Source organism: Leptonychotes weddellii, chromosome 7 (assembly GCF_054177405.1).
Source record: "Leptonychotes weddellii isolate Sample4059 chromosome 7, ASM5417740v2, whole genome shotgun sequence".
Taxonomy (NCBI): Eukaryota; Metazoa; Chordata; class Mammalia; order Carnivora; family Phocidae; genus Leptonychotes; species Leptonychotes weddellii.
Genome location: NC_138375.1, coordinates 11,170,687 through 11,190,083, shown reverse-complemented (window position 1 = coordinate 11,190,083; position 19,397 = coordinate 11,170,687).

Sequence of the window (19,397 nt, the reverse complement as noted above, 5' to 3'; positions counted from 1 at the left end):
CTAGTCATAACCTCAATCCTATTTTTTGTGGCTATTTAGTTCATGGGCCCATAGAGAAAGCACTGAGGTGGCTGGGAAAAGATGCTGATTAACATTCACAGAGAGTAAGCTTTGTTTAGCACTCTTAGGGAAAATAAATATTTATATGCTCTCTGTGCCTTCTGAGAGCTCCATTCTTCTGCCTTCCTGCCACCTACTCTCTAGAATAATTCCTTTCAAAACCTTGACCATCTGGCCAAATTGCTAGATATTGCCCATGAATTACTACAAAACTTTATCTCTGGTCACTTTCCTTTCCTACACAATAAAAAACAAGATGATTGGAGTTCTTTCCACTGAAAGTATTTCTCTCCCGTTGCCCTTCAGGGCACCTCCTAAGGGAGCCATGAAGCTGTAGCAGTCCAAATATGACTAGTGCCAGCATATCTTGTGGAACCAACTTAAACCAAGAGCAGTTGTTTTCTTCCACAGTCAACTAGTTAGAGGAAGTTCCCCAGGAGGATGAAGTGCGTGTGGAGGAAGAGGTAGTAATACAGGAGGAATGGTTTCACGAGAGACTGAGTCATCTGCTCATTCAATTTATTGGCCTTCAGAGTCTACTTAAGGCTGACCTTATACGTATACCACTTCCTCTTGAAGAAAAGCGCTTCCATACTGGCCCATCATTCTGTGCATTCTGTAATATATCAAGTTATCTTGATATATCAAATAAACCATTTCATGGTTGTGTGGTAATGTGGTGTCCCATTATCAGGTAATTAGTCCCAGGTAATGAGGCCCAGGATCAAACCATGAATTGTTTCTGAAAAGAAGAAAGTTATGCGAAAGAAGGTATGACTTCTAACACCCTAGGGATCTTCACAGTGAATCTCTTATGGGAGCCTGCCCGTGAGTCCATGTAACATTCCTGCCTGCACCATAGACAATTAAAGCTCCACTGGATCTATGGGTCATAAGACACAGTTGGCAGAGTGGCCTGGAAAAGTTAGCAGTCTTAAGGAATGCTTAGTAAATGGGTCAGACAAGCATACTCAAATATAGTATGGGTTCCAAATGAAACAAGGCTTCCAGACATTTCATTTATTTCTTAGGGGTAGGGAATAAAAGGTTCAGCAACTTGTCTTTCACATTGAATGTGATATCTCAACCAGGCCAGACCACAGATTCATTGAGGTGGCAGGTCACTGAACTGCAATGAGGTTGTCCCCAATTGTCTGTTAAAAATGTGTCTCAGCAAAGCACCTCGTGTTCTGTCTACATCTTGCTCTTCAGATTTTATCAGCATGATATCATCAATATAGTGGACAATGTTAATGTTTTGTGGGGCAGTGACACAAATTACATAATCTAATCCTTGATTAGGAACTGGAAAATTGGCATAGCTCTAAAGTAAATCAGTTATACTCTTCCTATGGTTCCTGAACCTTCTATTCCTATAAGTTAAAGAAATTGCCTCTAATTTTCTTTATTAATTAGTAAAGATAAAAAGACTTTTTCTAGATCAACAGCTGAATTCCAGGTTTCAGAAGTTGCTAGAGTTATAGTGACTATCTGCTTCAGTTTACAATGATCTACTCATTTTCCAAGATCCATCTGTCTTTTCCATAGGCCAGTTAGGTGAATTAAATGAGCAATAATAAGACTCAATTCCCTGATAGCTTTCAGTGTTTTGATGGTGACATTAATCTCCGCAATATCTGTAGGGATGTGTTGTTGACCTTTGTTTACTCTTTGGTAGAGGTTGTAAGGCTTCAACTTGTCACTTCCTTCCATAATAGTCCTGTCTGCATAAGGGAATTCTGACAGTTACTATGTCCAAATCAAGTAAGCATTCAGGAGCAATGAAAATAACCACCGTGGTTTTGCAGTTCCACTGAGACAACTGGCAGACAGACTTGGGCCAAATCCCACTGACCTCCATAAGCCTCCTCTCTGACTGGTGGGACAGACTTGAATTTCAGTTTCCCATTTCCTCTCAAGGCAACTGTACAATAAATCTCCAAACATCCAGGTAACTCCATTTCTCCAGTGCATAGTCAGTATGTTCAAAAGCCAAATGTTTTGTTAGGAAGGCTAGAATGCACACTTGCCATAAATACATATGGGGGGTCACAGGGTCTTCCCTCAAGTGAACACAGCCTTCCCTCACTCAAAGCACTCTCAGTCCTTGAATTGATCCAGGTCTGGGAATGAATGCTGGATGCGGTGTGGTGGACATCACTATCCATTGTGTTGAATTAAGACCTAGGCTTTTTTGGATTATATATTACAAGTAATATTTTAGCAGGGTTCCTAACATAGTAACATACTAACATACTTCCCATGTTTTTCAACCTTAGAGGCACCATAATCAATTAGCCACTGCCAAAAAATTCTGCAAACCAAACCATTCTGATTACCAACCCAACTATGCAGCCCATTTCAGTATTGCCCCGCTAGTTCCTGGTACTTGAGTACAACCAATGGCTTCTGCTAATCTAGGGAGCTCTTATTCCTTTCTAAAGTGTAGGAGTTCATTTCCTTGATGGTACCACCCACCATCATCACTGACTTACAGAGAGCAGTCACTAAGAAGCTCTGAGGTTGCTTTTGTTCTCCTCATCAATATATTGTTTTCAAAGTCTCTAGGAAAGAAGCATTCCCTGGATTATGGGACATGTGGTAAGGAAGCTAATGAATTGATCACACATGATCAATTTATTTCAACATTCCTATCCCCTTAAGTCAGTGGATTCCTTCTTCTCCATTATGTCAAGGAAGCTCTGAGGTCTCATTTAGTGGAAGACAGTTCTGCATCTAGGTTTCAATCAACCAAACAATAAAACTGTGAGAGGCGTCCTCAGTTGCTTGAGCCACATATTAAATCCAGAAACTTGGGTGTGTGCAAAGATTTCAGCAAATTTGACCTATTTCAATGTTGGTTTCTTTATTCTCTCATCTTAACTACTTAGGAACCATTTCTCACAAGTATTCCCTGAATTTCTCTTGATATCAATTAGCAAAAATCTTACAGCTCTGGGGCGCCTGGGTGGCTCAGTTGGTTAAGCGACTGCCTTTGGCTCAGGTCATGATCCCAGGGTCCTGGGATCGAGCCCCACATTGGGCTCTCTGCTTGGCGGGAAGCCTGCTTCTCCCTCTCCCACTGCCCCTGCTTGTGTTCCTTCTCTCGCTGTCTCTCTCTCTCTTTCTGTCAATTAAATAAATCAATTAAATCTTTAAAAAAAATCTTACAGCTCCTTTGATATGCATGCCCTCTCCTGTTCAGTCTGAATTTTCACTTAAAACTCCTGTCACTGGGCTTTAATTATGGACCAGAGGCAAGAGGAGACATTGAGAGCATGCTGTGAGGAGAATCAGCATCTCTTGTATGTGAAGGTCTAAGGTGAAGTCATTGCAGGATCATCTAGCAAGGGGAAGAACGATGGAGGAGATATCTCAGTAGTGGCCACTGCTTTTGAAAGGGAGGCTCAATGATACCAGGCGATCAAGATATTTGAAGTCATTGAAATCCATCCAAAAGTTACCATTCCAGTTCTTAGGATCCCACTCCTGCCTACTCCCTAATTTTCACATGAAACCTGATGAAATAGTGAAATCAATTGGTGTTTAATTTCTGCAGCCTACACGATCAAACCTTGAGTCTGGCTTTTGGATACCTTGGTCCTATAGCTATAAGAACTAAGAAATATTTTTAAGGCAGTTATAGAAGCTCTCTGCTTCTCTGAATCATAAACTTGTCATTATCTGACTCAAAGCTCTCCACTGCAATAAGAAGCAGCCAAATCATTCCAAAGTCTGTATAACCATCATTTGCACTGAAACATTTTATTGGAGTAGTCACTTGGTCATCTACTCTTTTCTTTTCAATAATCACATAGCTGTAAGTGTCTTGAGGTGTTACTTTAAGCAAATGTTTTGTCTATGTGTGCTGTGAACTACCAATAACCCATTTTTCATTGGCAGTGAGATCATTACTGCCTTCAAATCTAACCCAGTCAAATAACCAATCCCAGATTCCCATCTATCAGGTTCTGTATCTGATCAAACTTTGGTACCAAATTCTGTATCCACAAGCATCAGTCAGGAATATGGAAACCGCTGTTGATACGGGTAAGAGTTAGAGGCTTGTATAGTCATTGGGAAACCTGGAGGAGTGAAAATCAAGGGAATTGCTATGAGCAAGAAAAGATCAAGAGTACTTGGATCCCAGAAAACAGGCACTGGATGAGCTTAGATGCCCATGACACTGCAGTAGGTGATTCTAAGAGGTCACCAAGAAACCATTGGCAACCTCCCATAGCCAGTTGTCCTATAGAATAGAAGCTTCTTCTTGTCTACACCCCAAATCTCACTGAGAACCCCTCAAGGACAGAATCTAAATGGGACCCATGTGGCAAGGAAGTCTAGAGCTTTCCACTCCTGCATTATGGAGAGGTGCTTAGAAGGCAGGAGCAGTACTAGGTTTTAACATACAAGTATCTGACACAATGACCATGGAGAGAAAATTAAATCTCAAACGTTGGACTTCTTTCCAGATTGTCTGAAACCAAATGAACTAATCATAGTCAAAAGTAAATTCAGTTCTATTAATTCTAGATGGATGAATTTGGTCAATATTCTTAATCTTTAAACTTTCATTTCCTCCTCTATAATTGGAGTTAATTATGATGAATTTTCTTAATTTTGTTGAGAAGATTTACTATGCATATAAAGAGACTGAAATAAATGTAAGCAATTGTTATTGAATAATATGATAATAATATTTCTTTTGTTTATATGAATGCTTTGCATGTAAGTGCATAATATCTGTACATATTATGTTTTGTGTTGCAATGAAAAAGCACCATTTTTGAGCTCGAAATGCCTTTATTTAAATGACATAGGCAGAAAAACTATAAATAAAAAACCTCTGGCACAGTGGGATTGAATATCGTATCTATAACAATGTAGCTGAACTCCGGTCATCTGCCCTTTCAGTACCTTATTTTATTTATTTAATATAGATTTGTGATGATATCAGCAATGTAATTTTGTGCCTAGTTTATATACATTCCTAAACTAAACTAAAATCATTAATTTTGAATGTTCTGCCTTAGAAAAATGATACCATATGGATTATGAAAACATGATTTATGTTAGTTTTAAAGCCAGAAATTAAGTAGACATTAACTTTGATAATTCCAATTCAAGATGTGATATTTATTCCAACTCAAATCTCTTAAGGGATTCATTCTAGAGTCAAATGGGCAAGTCACATAGTATCTTCAGGCTGTGTTATTGAAATCAAGATTGATGGGTAAATTTTTTTTACCTCTATAAAGAAGGCTTAATCTGATGTTAAATGGCTTATTTTATTGGGAAACTTCCTACTTTATTATCCATCCGATAATCTGAATTAGTCATCATTGAGTTGTAAACAGAACTGCATACTTTATAACTTTTCTTCTTTTTTCTCCTGTTTAAAGTTTTTCCAATTATAATAGTGGTCTAGAATGAAAAATGAGCAAATGTGTGCATGTAACTAATTGCATAATAAACTTTTACAGTCCGCTATTTAATTATTCCTCTTTCCTATTTTCAGCTTATTATCTCTAGTTACATGTTCCAAACATTCGTTAGGGAAGCTATTTTTCAGTGTAAAGGATTTTTTTTTTTTTTTAGTTAAGTAAGAGGCAACAAAATACAAAATACATTTATTGCTTTCTGAAGGCAACATTTTGAATGAAGGAAATGTTACTTACTGATGTATAAATTGCCCCATATTATCCTACTTCACAAGTGTTGTATCCTTTTTAAAACTACATCAGACAGGAATGTATATTAGAAACATATCTGTCATTATGAAAAGCCAGATCAAGTTATACGGACATGAAGATGTAATTCTACAATTGGTTTGTTCCAGGATCTAATATAATGTCCAAATGTATGTCATCAATGAGTTTAAAAAGGACATATACTCTAAGAAGAACGCAATGGTATCTGACAAACAGAACTGTTCATTTTAAGATGATCATAAGGGAAGAGAGGAAAAAATGAAACAAGACAAAACCAGAGAGGGAGACAAACCATAAAAGACTCTTAATCATGGGAAACAAACAGGATTGATGGAGGGGAGGGATGTGGAGGGATGGGGTAACTGGGTGATGGACACTGGCGAGGGTATGTGTTGTAATAAGCACTGGGTATTGCATAAGACTGATGAATCACAAACTTGTACCCCTGAAACAAATAATATATTACATGTTAATTAATTGAATTTAAATTAAAAAATTGCTAACACACACACACAAAGATAAAAGCTATCCCTAAGAAGTTAAGAATGTCTGTCCCTACACAACATTATAGAAAACAATACAGATGTCTCTTGAAATAAGGGAGGGGTCATTTGGCTTTGGCAATGATTTTTCTAATGATTCCAAGTTGATTGCATCTTGTTTCTCCAATTAGTCAATATGCTCTGGTATTATAGATACTATTTTTTTTTTACTCCTTAGTATAGCCTAAATCAGAGAGCCATTTTGGAGTCAAAGTACAGGCCACTGGGGCAATACACATTGGGCTTTTCTCCAGCTCCTTAGCCCTATTAGTTTAAAAATAACAAAAAAAGCAGCCTCCATGTTGGAGGAGAGTGAGACTAATTATAAAAGGGACTTTTAAAGAGGGAGGGGAATGGCAATTCTATCCCATCCTCAGCAACGATAGAGGTGAGGATTCATATTTGTCAAGGAAACCAACCCCAATTGCCACAACACGTAACTTTGAGAAACTTAGCACATGAACATTTATTTTTTGGCTTATACAAAGTTCAATGCAGGTCCAGTGGCCCATCCTGTCCCCATGTCATACTGTTCCTCCCAAGTCACCATGGCAAAGAAAGAGAGAGATGAAGAATCTTGAGGGATGTATTGATGGGCCAGGTTTAGAAATGACACACCACTTCTGTCCATATCCCAATAGCCAAAATCAAATCCAACCACAAGCGAGGTTGGGAAATGTGGAGGAGCAGAGGGCTATTTGGCGATCTCTGAGAAAAACACAAACACCCATCATTAATTACCAATTTCTCATGCCTAAGAATGAATATTGTTACAACTAGTATGGTGTCTCTCTCTCCCTCAACCTTTCCCTCTCTCTCTCTCTCTCTCTCTAACTCTCTCTCTCTCTCTAACTCTATCTCTCTCTTTTTCAAGTAATCAGGTATCACATAATGATAAAACCATTTTGCTTTGGATTTACCATTGGGAACTTCTATACCCACTAAGAGAGGTAGGTGGGTGGACTTCCTCACATGTCTCACAAACTGCAGTCAGCCACTATGTGTAATTACGTCTGCTTTCTGTGTATCTGCACACCTGGCACAGCCATTGTCCAGAGATACCCTCACACCATCATCATCTTCACCTAGAGTAATGCCGCTGGCTCACCAGCGCTTTCGGGCACAGTCTGCCCAACTTCATCTCTCCATAGCTGCTAAAAGGCTGCCATTTCTTCAGGAAATCTCTGTGCCAGGCAATGAAACTGAGCTGCAGGGAATATCTATTTTTGCTTCCCTAGCAATGGTACAAGAATGTGGCCCACTATAGCCTTGGGCCATTTCGATGGCTGTTTAATTTCAGATGCCAAGTCTGAGTAAGAATAAGGAATTAATTTTGTCCTCTTCGTCCCTCCCTTCTATGATATGAGAGGTAGAACACTGTCTTTCTCAGTCTCTGCTCTCTTCCCAGTCTTACAAGTCAACTCAATTGCTCTCAAGAACCCAGGCTTTTTCATATTCACTTAACCACTTCCTAAATAATTAGATGGGAGAAAATTTATCCCAAATTTTGTATTTCCTAGGGAATTTGCTATGGATGCAAAATTTAAATGCTTACTGAATTTACAGCATGGCCTAAGACTTTTAGTTTACTTGAAAGTATTAATTTCTGCCATGTTAAGAGGTTTCCCAGAAGAGACTCTTGGTTATACTCAAAATGTTCTCCATTTCCTTTATTTTAGCATCTTCTAGCTCTAAGAAGACTAATTACACAAGGGAGAATAGGATGGAAGAAGTACAATTTTGAAACATTTGTTTAATAAAGCTCGTACCTCCAGGACTGACATTTAATTCTCAGTTTATCCCCATTATCTTGGAATTAGTCAATCACTTTCATTAAATGGTAAAATCCTTAAGGATAAGAACCGTATTCTCTTTATTTTCATATGACCCAACAGAATTTAATAGTGTCCCATGCAAATAATGGAAATTAGGTAAAACCACAGAAATAATTAGAAAAAATAATTTCCCAAATGTTGACTATCTCCATGCTTCTTGTATTCATAGAGAGATTTAATAGCATTATGTGTGACAGAAAATAAATGTTTCTGATCTTGGGAGTAGAGGTCTTGTTTGTATTGTTTCCTGTTGTATCCCTATTACTCAGACTGGTGGCTGGCACATAATTCCTAATGGTTGGAAAAATAAATAAGAGACAATGGTTCATTGTTGAAAAAAGATACTATTAAAACTATTTTTTTTTTTTTTTGGGTTGAAGAAGATGTTAACATTGCACTTAGCTATTTACATTCCTTTGAGTCATGCTTTACATAGTATCTTGATCTACTTTATTTTAAAAAATAAAAATGACATGTAAGTTTAAAGACGTGTATAATTATCCCAGACAGATATTTAGGAAAACTTATAATTATTGATATATGATCTTTCTGTTTCTTTTCTGATTCATATTTAAGGAGAAACTACTTCTAAATTTTTGTTTGCTTACTTCAGACCTGAAGACAAAGGGATTGGGCTTAGTCACCCGTTAATAGGAGTAAGAAATCATTGTTTTCCTTACTAGAGGAATAAGGAATATTTCCAAGCAAATAATTAAGTAGTCTTTCACAAATCAGGTCTTGCATCTACAAATATAATATGTAAAATCAAGTATCACACACCATTTAACAATTTTACATATAAAAAAGTGGAGCACAAGAAATTTCTGCAACTTACCATGGCTCAGTTTCCAAGCTTCCAATTGACTCTGTCTTGGCGATTCTATAGATGAGTCATTTGGTCATCTGTTCTGATAACCCCAGAACTCCTGCAGGGCCCTGAATTTTCAACAGCCCCTAGGCACAGCACACCCAGCTCCTAGCAAAAGCCTTGCCTAAGATAGGAACTCAGTAAATGGGTTTTACTTGAACTGAGCTTCTGTGATTACTAGATCATTAATGATAGACTTCTATTTTCCTTCTTTTCCCTCTTGCCCAGACTTTCTACAGAGAAGAATCAAGGAAGGTTGTTCACTTTATCCAGACAAATATATATGTGCAAGGATCACATGTATTTTACAAATATAAAATAAAGTGGAAGAAGGAGAACCAGTTCCCTTTTCATGATTCAGAGATTTTTAGAAGTATAATGTTTCATAGTGTAATGAATAACAGAATTGATCCCAAGTGGAATTAAAATGGTTTAGATTTCAGAAAGACAAAATAGTTCTCAAATTATTTTTCTTCTGGGCCTGTCCATGAACTGTAGTCCAATTTATCCCTCCATAGTTAATTTTTAAAATCAGGATGATAAACAAGTGTAGATCCAGAAGTTATCTTAAACTCCCTCTCCCTAATCCTGCTATCTAATCAGTCTCCAGAGCCTGTAAATCCTACTCCTTAATGTCTCTTAAGCTTTTTCCCACTACCACACTGCCTAATCTCAGAACCTTATCAAGTCTAGTTGCTTTCTTATTCTTCTTCCTAAACCCAGTTTCATTTCTGCTCATTTCAGCCTCAAATCTATATCCAGAATAATTTATCCGGAATCTGAATCAACCATGTCACTCTTCTGCTTATATGTCTCAGTGTCCCCCAGGAAACTGTGCAGCAAGTTGCCCTGGTAAGATGTTATTTCAGAGAAGATCCCACAAACTCTGGATAGTGATTCTGGCTGACACTGTGGACAGGAAAGGCGAATTCAAAATTGCTACAATGCATGAAACATTAGGGCAAAAAACTTGCAGTGTCCAAAGATCAAGGCTTAGTGAAATAAATTGGATATATCCCAGAGATGGCATACTATGCTGCCATTAAAAATCATTTTGAAGATGAATATCTAATGATCTATGGAAATATTCTTAAGATAGTCTTGTGAGAACAAAAGCAGGTTATTATTTTGAATTTCCTCTAAATTGAATTTATGAGCTTGGTGGTACACAACTTGGTAATAGGTTTTAGGAAGAGGAGGGAATTTTCTGAATTGAGCAACTGGGTCATCACAAGTGCCATTTTGCTGAGAAAAAAAAAGAGAGAGAGAGAGAGAGGAGTAGCGAGTTTCTAAGGAAATGTTAAGTTCCATCACAGAACCACTGACATTTCTTTTTAAAACTTTGAAGTGGGTCAGAGGAAGACCATAGCTAAAATATTCTCCTTTAAAGCAATTATATCATTCAAAGGGCTAAAGCCCCTAGTATCTTTCAGCTATAGAACCTGGGTAGAATTAAAGCCGACTGGATCAGACAGTCTGGGTTCCAGTGAACTGCCCGAGTTCAAGCCCCAGCTCTGTTGCTTCTTCGTTTCCTGGCCTTGGGCTACTCCTATTTCACTAACCAGCCTGCATCTCATTGTCCTCATTTATACAATGCGGATGATAATAGTACCTCCTTAGGGAGTGCTCTTGCAAAGAACTTGGACCAATGATGCTCAACAAGGCTATATGCTCTGCAGGGTCATTTGGCAATGTTTGGATACATTTTTGGTTGTCACAACTGCAATGGGGCATGCTACTGGTATTCAGTGGACAGAGGGCCAGGCATGGTGCTAAACATCCTACAATGCAAAAGACAGTCATCCCACTCCATCCCAATGTCAACAGTGCCAAGGTTGAGAAATCCCAGCTCAAACAGAAGCTGTCATATAATATTAGCTCACACAATATTAGTTATAATGTACCTCTGGATTTATTTCTTCTATACTGACATTATCAAACATTTTTGGCAGAATTCTTATAGTGTGAGGGCTGTCTTTGAAATAGTCTTCAGTTTGGGTCGGCAAACAATATCATTTTCTTCCTACATATAAAGATAATCACTGCCACCTCCCTGGGAGAAAACATAAAATCCCATCCTATTACTATGTGCAGCTCAATGTCCAGAATCTGTGGGTAACAAGCAGCTCTACTCATCAGTCCTACCCAGATGTGGCATTGATTGGTCTGGTCCCCTATAAACTAAAGAGGCAAATCATCTACCTCCCCAACCATATGCCCCATGTCTGGAACCTCACTCAGTGCTTCTCAAACTGCCTTTGAGGAGGGACTGGCTTTGCTTGCTTGTTTGTTTGTTTTTCCCCTAATCCATGGACTGATACTTTAAAATTTTTAATTTAAGTGGATTACTAGAAAAAATAAAATTAAAAAAGACATGCAAAATACAAATCTTTATCTCTTATTAGATTCAACACTCAGAAAATTACATTTCAGTAGATATAATGATAATAAACTTAAAGACACCAAAAAGCTAACAAATTGCTCATTGAAAGTGTATGCATGGGAGATTAATATAGATCATTACTATTACACTGGTTATAAGTAAAATAGTGATACCCGTATTAAACACCTTTATACAGACTTTGAACACTGTTCATAACAATATATATGGTTTTAAACGTGTAAAATGAGTTTGTGTCTGGTTTGTTAATTCTCATAATCTAAACTGGATTGAAGACAACACCTCTCAGGGGATACTGTGTAGCTAAATTGTTGTTGTGGTTTGTTTTACTGACTCTCATGGTAGGGGAATCCTTTTCATAGTGGTATGTTGATGGAAGCAGAAGAAAAATTCTTAAAGCATACGCAACAAGCTCAAGATATTAAGTTTCACTTTTATCCAAAGTGAAACAAGTAATGTCATATTTTCAATATTCATTTTCAATTCTTCATTGGTAACCAGTTTCAATAATTTATCTAGTACAATAACATTTAAATTATCTTTTGGTAAAAAAAAAATAGGCTTTTTATGTATGTATTTTCTTTTGATGGAAGGCAAAATTTTAAATGTTCTATAACTCAGGCTATGCTCAACACGTGGTTTCCAAAGTCACTGAGGATGAAGAAAAGAGAGATCTGTGTGTGGAAAGATTATGGGCCAGATTTGCAAAGCCATACATCAATTGCTCATATCTGTTTGTGAGAATGAATCACAACAGCTCACCTAGATAAGCACTATTAAAAACTCTATTATTCAGACCCACTATTATAAGCAGTCTGATTAGAGGGAGATCCAGATGCTCTCCCAAATCAAAATGGGAGGTCCAAAAAGGTTTCTGGAAGGAGTTCGCATCTGAAGGAATTCATTGCTGATTCTTATGGACTGAATGAGTAACCCCAAACCTGCCGACAATATTAAGGCTCCTGTCTTTATCTAGGGTGTTTATGTAACTTTGCAGGTACAAATCTCTCACCTGTCTCTGGTAAGCAGCCCGTGGTTTACTGGGTGATTTTGGCAGTTTTTCCTCCAGGAGGTAAGAGCTGAACATTGACCATATCAAGATAAATCATTAGCCTGTCAACCCTTCTGAGACATGGCGAACAGTTTCAATACATCCAAACTCTACTTGACATTCGTTGCTTTTTTTTACTGAAGTTTCTATTGGCCTCCCTTCTAACACTATTTCTAAGTCTAGAAACCACTTTCTCTTAAGTGAATTTGTACTCTGCAAGAGAGATTTGAACTAGATACAGGAAGCTTACTAAGTGCTTTCTATGCAAGAAAGAAAAGGTTTCCTAAAAATCTAGTTTTCTGAAATTTATAAAATTTTATTTATTTTTTTAAAGATTTTATTTATTTATTTGTCAGAAAGAGAACAAGAGAAAGAGAGAGGGAGAGTACATACAAGCAGGGGGAGCAGCAGGCAGAGGGAGAAGCAGGCTCCTTGCTGAGCAAGGAGCCTGATGCAGGACTTGATCCCAGGACCCTGGGATCACAACCTGAGCCAAAGGCAGACACTTAAATGACTGAGCCACCCAGGCGTCCCTGAAATTTATAAAATTTTAGTTGCCACATTGAAATTATAGTTACCAAGAAGTAAATAATGGAAAGTTCCTAAACAACTGATTTCTCAGAACGCATAGATAGATTCAATATTGTTTTTGAGTTTTCAGGGTCATTGTTTAATTGGGTCACATTAAGAGAGCAAGATGTGTTTAACTACAAAGATAGTGGAATCTCTTTATAGTTTAAGATTTAAGTTAGACCATTATTTCTCAGTAATTCACTTTGGAGATGACTTCCAAAAAGCTGTGTTTGAGTGGGCTTAGATATTAAACACTTAGCAAATTCTTTTTATGCTTCAGATTCTGTTCGTGAACCAGTATCAAATACAGCTTCCCAAGAGAGAACTCTGCAAAAGATAATGCTTATATTACTTTGTTTCCTACTATTAATTCTAATATATAGAATTCTAATATATGAAATATTTACATTGATAATACTGTATAACTTGCCTAAACCTAGAACTTCATGAAAAGGAGTAATGGGATCCATTGAAAATGACCAAACTTATATTCTGTGAAAACCACAATTAGTTTTTTAAATGTAGTTCCGAGGGAGAAATGTCTGTTCATGCCTTCTGCCCATTTCTTGACTAGATTATTTGGTTTTTGGGTGTTGAGTTTCATAAGTTCTTTATAGATCTTGGATACTAGCACTTTATCTGATATGTCATTTGCAAATATCTTCTCCCATTCCATAGGTTGCCTTTTAGTTTTGTTGATTGTTTCCTTTGCTATGCAGAAGATTTTTATCTTGATGAAGTCACAATAGCTCATTTTTGCTTTTGTTTCCCTTGCCTTTGGAGACGTGTTTAGCAAGAAGTTGCCATGGCCCAGGTTGAAAAAGTTGCTGCCTATGTTCCCCTTTAGGATTCTCTGTGTCTTCCTCAACTTCTTTCATAAGTGTTCTGTAGTTATGGGCAGAAGACATGAACAGACATTTCTCCAAAGAAAACATACAAATGGCCAACAGACACATGAAAAAATGCTCCACATCAACTTGGCATCAGGGAAATACAAATCAAAACCACAATGAGATACCACCTCACACCGGTCAGAATAGCTAAAATTAACAAGACAGGAAACAATAAATGTTGGCAAGGGTGCGGAGAAAGGGGAATCCTCTTGCACTTGGTAGGAATGCAAGCTGGTGCAGCCACTTTGGAAAATGATATGGAGGTTCCTCAAGACGTTAAAAATAGAGCTACCTTACAACCCAGCAATTGCACTACTAGGTATTTACCCCAAAGATACAAATGTAGTGAAAAGAAGGGCACCTGCACCCCAGTGTTCATAGCAGCAATGTCCACAATAGCCAAACTGTGGAAAGAGCCCAGATGTCCATCAACAGATAAATGGATAAAGAAGATGTGGTATACACACACACACACACACACACACACACACACACACACACACTGGAATATTACTCAGCCATCAGAAAGGATGAATACTTACCATTTACACTGACGTGGATGGAACTGGAGGGGATTATGCTGATCAAAATTAATCAATCAGAGAAAGATAATTATCATATGATTTCACTCATATGTGGAATATAAGAAACAGGGCAGAGGACCGTAGGCGAAAGGAGGGAAAACAGAATGGGAAGAAATCAGAGAGAAAAACCATGAGATACTCTTAACTATAGGAAACAAATTGAGGGTTGCTGGAAGGGAGGTGGATGGAGGGATGGGGTAATTGGGTGATGGGCATTAAGGGGGGCACGTGATGTGATAAGCACTGGGTGTTCTATGAAACTGATAAATTATTGAACACTATATCTGAAACTAATGATGTACTATAAGTTGGCTAATTAATTTAAATTAAAAAAAGAAAAAAATAAAGTTCCACATTCAGGGAAAAGACACAAATAGTAGATTTGAGAGAATATCTGTTGCAGAAAAGTACATTTCTGCTCTATGCTCTCCCCTTCCCTCCTGCTACAAACTAAAAAATATCTTCTGAATCCTTGAGGATAGGAGATCTAGAGGAACAGCAATGAGATGCTTGTGGTTCTGTAAGGAGGAGCGTGGACTCTGCCTATCTCCTTAATTCCCCAGTTGTCGGGAGCAGAGGGGGATCACATGGCCACTCCTAGAGAGATCTGAGCAGGCGGCAAGACCCTGTGGTAACTAACAATGGCCATAGGGGCATCTAAGCATATGAGGCCCTAGATAAACATGGGGTGTCCATGGCCCAGGGTGGAGCATGAACAGCTGAAAAATTTCTAAGGGGGGCCCTGGAGGTAGACTCTCAGATGATGTCCAGTGCTGTAGCATACTTAAAACGACTCTGAAAAAAAAAAAACAGAGAGGGCGCCTGGGTGGCTCAGTTGGTTAAGTGACTGCCTTCGGCTCAGGTCATGGTCCTGGAGTCCCTGGATTGAGTCCCGCATCGGGCTCCCTGCTCGGCAGGGAGCCTGCTTCTCCCTCTGACCCTCCCCCCTCTCACGTGCTCTCTGTCTCTCTCATTCTCTGTCTCAAATAAATAAATAAAATCTTTTAAAAAAAAAAAACACAGAAGGATAATGCTGAGGGACCTTGAACTGGCTTGAGAGGTGTGTTAGCAGTACCTTTGGATGGACCTCCAAGGACTGAACAGGACAATAATGCATAGCGGATACTAGGGCAGCAACATAGGTGGGAACCTTCCTTCTCCCCTGGTCTAGTGAAAAACACAACACAGTCCCCTCAGTATATAGACATATGTTTGGGGAAAAGGAAGTAGAAGTGGCGAGATAACTTTGAATTATCAGAGATTAAATGTCCACAATCTGATGCAATGGGGGCTCCACACAGAATTAAATTCATTAAAAAATAATAAAAAATGATATAAACTACCAGAGTTTATGATCTGAAATATATACATAGCTACTTTAGAATATATTTTTAAGTCTTCTGAACTCATAGTTCCTCTTCATGATGGCTCATAGTATAACTTTTATCAGGGCTAAAAAAATATTGTTGGTTGAGTCTGGACCCTATTCAAAGTGCCTTGGGGTGTTCTTGTCACACATGAGATGGGATGGGATTGCCATAGCTAGCTTGGAGCATGTGTTACTAAATCTTAGTAAATATATTCCAACATATATTCAAAGTACATCATTTAAAGACTGAATCTTTGCCAGCTGATTCAACGGAAGGCTTTGCTTTCATCCAAAATTCTATGCAAAATCCTAGCTCTGGCTGTGTTTCCTTATTGCATTTCTCTCTGATCTCAAGGTTCTGTGTCTGCCAGCAGCTTCATTCAACATCTTTGTGGAAACCAGTTCTCTCTCTCTCTCTCTCTCTCTCTGGCAGCTGTGTTCTCTCTATAGGATCATCAGTCTTCTGCAGGCTGTGGTGATAGGATGGGTTTTAAAACTCTTTTGGCAGAAAGAGCCACTTCCTGCCTGGGGAGAAAGATGAAAGTGAACCCCACACTGTGCAGAAACATGGACACCATGACACTTCCCGCACGGTCCAGCTCCCACCACCCCCACCACACTCGCTCAGAGCTGAACTGCCGCGGCCCTTCTTGACCTGGGCCATCTGAGCTGCATCCACTTCCCAGTTCAAGTCACAACCACCCCAGGAAAGGCAATTTCCAAATACTTAGAGGCTCAGCTTTATAGTATGAAAAGTTGAGATTAGTTACCGAATTTCCTACTATTATCTGCATATGTTTTAATATGACACCCTCAGTAGACCATACATTAAAAAACAACTGTCATATAATCTCTAGCAAAATCATTCCTGTGGCTACATTATAGAAAAGGGTGTTGTTAGAATCGTTGGTTATTGGAATGCGAAGGATCCCTGTTTCTGGTTCTTTTCTGTGACTTGACCAAGTCAACACAAGTCCTAGAGGCAGTTCAGAATCTGTCTCCTGTAGTGGCCACATATAGAAAACAGCCCATGGAAGATCACTGGCATAATTTCAATAGGAAATTGACCTTGTGGCTGTGGAAAGAGTCCTAAGGAGAAATAAGGACACCTAAGCCTCATGCCAGAGCCTCCCATGCAGACTTTCTCCTGCTTTCTTATATATCTGCTGCCCACAGAGATTTGGGGGTTATCATTAATAATTTCACTTCTTTGGAGACTTTAATTCAATTCTTCCCAAAGCCAGGAGCTTGTGGGTAGCATGAAGATCACTAGCTCTCTTTATTCAGGCTGACAGAGGTGAGAACCCTAGATGTGAGGGATTTGACCTTTAATCAGTAGGCATGATGAGTCTCACTGACAGTAGGAACATCCCACACTACTGGACTGCAGATGTCCCCAGGCACTACCTGAGATCCCTTGATGATATGAGAGGACCAGGGAGACAGGTTCATGACCCTAAATAGAGAGAAGAGGCCAAACACCTGGTTTCCATGGAAGGTTGCCCATCCACGTAGACTCGGTTCCTTTCCTGGGCTCCGAACTTAAGAAGACAAAGATAAGAGGGACAATACAGATAGAACTAAAGCTGGATTCAGAGGTAGGCAGGTAAGCAGTTGCTGGAACCAACCCTTCTCAGGGAACCTGAGATGGCAAGCAAATGTCACTAATCTCTAGAGTAGATCCAGCTCCCTTTGAGAGCCATGCAACTGAGGGATGAGGGCTGAACTGGTCTGGACCATAGATAAGAAACTGGGTGCAGCTAAAATTTTCTTTGTTCTCCCATGGACAGTTTGATCTCTGTTGCAAATAAGCGTTAATAAATATGTATTTTTTTTCCATTTAAAAGGCACTGATATATTAACCTACTGGGTTTAGCCCGCCCAGGGTGCTCACGTGCCCATCCCTGCCATCACCTCAGACATCATCTTCATTTAAAATGTTAATATTCTGGGGCACCTGGGTGGCTCAGTCAGTTAAGCGTCTGCCTTCAGCTCAGGTCATGGTCCCAGGGTCCTGGGATTGAGTCCCGCATCGGGCTCCCTGCTCATCGGGGAGTCTGCTTCTCCCTCTACCTTTCTGCCCCCTGCTTGTGATCTCTCTCTCTCTCTAATAAATAAATTAATTAATTAAAAAAATAAAATGTTAACATTCTGATCATCATAAGTTCTCTTGTTCTTTGCAGTCATTTTGATTTTTAAAAATATTACCTCAAAATATGGTTTGTTTTGATTACTGAGTTTTCTGGTGTCCCTTATAAATCTTGCAACTGCATTGGTTTCCTAGGGGTGCTCTTACAAGTTGCCACAAACTGGGCAGCTTCAAACAATAAAAACATATTCTCTCATAGTTCTGGAGGCCAGAAGTCTGAAATCATGGTATCGGTAGGGCCACCCTCTAGGAGAGAACCCTTCCTTGCCTCCTCCAGTTTCTGGCGGCTCCACGTGTTCCTGGGCTCGTGGCTGCATCACCGCAATCTGCACCTCTATGTTCATGGGGCGTGTGTCTCAAATCTCTCTGGTAAAGACACCTGTCCCTGGATTTAGGACCCACCTTAAATCCAAGATGATTTCATCCGGAGATTCTTACTGACATTTACAAAGACCCTTTATTCAAGTAAGATCACATTCACAGGTTTCAGGGGTTAAGACTTGGACATATCTTTTGGGCGGACCACTACTCAACCCTCTATAGCACCCAAGACAAGTGTTTCACCTGCCTCACCCAATTCTCAACCCCACTGCAAAGATGTGTGTCCCTTATGGATTCTATCTCATTGTGAAAGAGTCGCAGCTGGCCCTTTTAAGTCGTGTGGAATGTGTGGACAGGACAATGTAGAATGGTGAACAGCGCACTCCATATGGAGACTATCGATGAACCACAGCAATTTCTACACTGTTGATCATGTCTAGAATAAGCAATGTAACCAAAGTGAATTTTTACTTTTTCACTATTTTCTTGGTATCCTTAAAGAACAAAACTCAACTGCGTAAATTTTGAAGATCTTACAGGCTTTATTCAATGATTCATGAATCAGGCAGCTTCCCCTTTAGCAGATAGAAAGTTGAAAATAGAGCTACCTTATGACCCAACAATTGCACTACTAGAGATTTACCCCAAAGATATAAATGTAGTGATCCAACGGGGCACCTGCACCCCAGTGTTTATAGCAGAAATGTCCATAATAGCCAAACGATGGAAAGAGCCCAGATGTCCATCGACAGATGAATGGATAAAGATGTGGTATGTATATATATATATATATATATATACACACACACACACACACACATACACACACACACACATATATATACAATGGAATACTACTCAGCCATCAAAAAAAGAAATCTTGCCATTTGCAATGACATGGATGGAACTAGAGGGTATTATGCTAAGCATATGTCAATCAGAGAAAGATAGTTATAAGATCTCACTCATATGTGGAATTTAAGAAATGAAACAGGATCATATGGGAAGGGAGGGAAAATAAAATAAGATGAAATCAG